Genomic DNA, 1,066 nt, shown 5'->3' with positions numbered 1-1,066 from the left:
AACAGGTAAGCACTGGTGCCTCCAGTGCTTCATGTGGTTGCAGTGGCATCAGGTAGCAGAGGCAGCAGCCGGATGATACCGACGACGATTGTATTGAATTATAGTATATCATATCTATATCATATCGTATCGTATCACTCTATTCTCACATCAGATTTCTGTGTGTGAAACTCAGGCTGCTCTCCCCAGGGTGAGCGTACGTGTCGCTACAGTACATCACAACCCATATTAAAAAAAAAAAAAAAAATTCTGCCTGAAAATGCATTTCTACTGTCAAAGTTTTTTCCCTACATAACTTTGCCAAGGATAAGCCTTTCGTTGCCGTAGGTGTTTTTTTTTTTTAATCCAAAAAAAAAAAATTTTTTTTTTACGTGCGCTACGTGCATGCTACACAACGGGCCTCGGTTTATCGTTGGTCTCTGTGCATCCGAAAGACTAGCGTCCCGACCACTGACTACTCAATGTTGTCGTGGAGGTGGAAAAAAAGTTTGGTGAGTGTGGGAATCCATCCTGTGTGCCCAGATTTTCTCGCTTCATATGCAGATGCGTAACCAGCTGGCCAACACTTTACACACACGCGCTACACACACACACACACACACCACACTACTACAACTACTACACACACACACACACACACACACAAAAGAACTCGGAAATGACGTCCATAGCTTTGTCTTTCAGCAGGTTGTCTTTATTTTCTTCTTTGCACATGTATAGTTATATCACTTTGAATCACACTGCCATCAGTGATGATGACAAAATAAAGAAACGCATCGGGGATATGACCGTGTTGACCACTGCAACAGGAACGTTGTGCACGATTTCACACACACACACACACACACACACACACACACACACCTCACACACACACCTCACACACACGTGACACACATACAAGCATGTACGGACACACACACACACACACACATGACACACACACACACACACAGTGACACATACATATGCACTCAAGCAAGCAAGCAAGCTCGCAAACACACACACACACACACACACACACACACACACACACACACGGCACACACACACACACACACACCGT

Source organism: Babylonia areolata, chromosome 1, assembly GCF_041734735.1.
Source record: "Babylonia areolata isolate BAREFJ2019XMU chromosome 1, ASM4173473v1, whole genome shotgun sequence".
In the NCBI taxonomy this organism is placed as follows: Eukaryota; Metazoa; Mollusca; class Gastropoda; order Neogastropoda; family Buccinidae; genus Babylonia; species Babylonia areolata.
Note: the sequence above shows the minus strand (reverse complement) of the source record.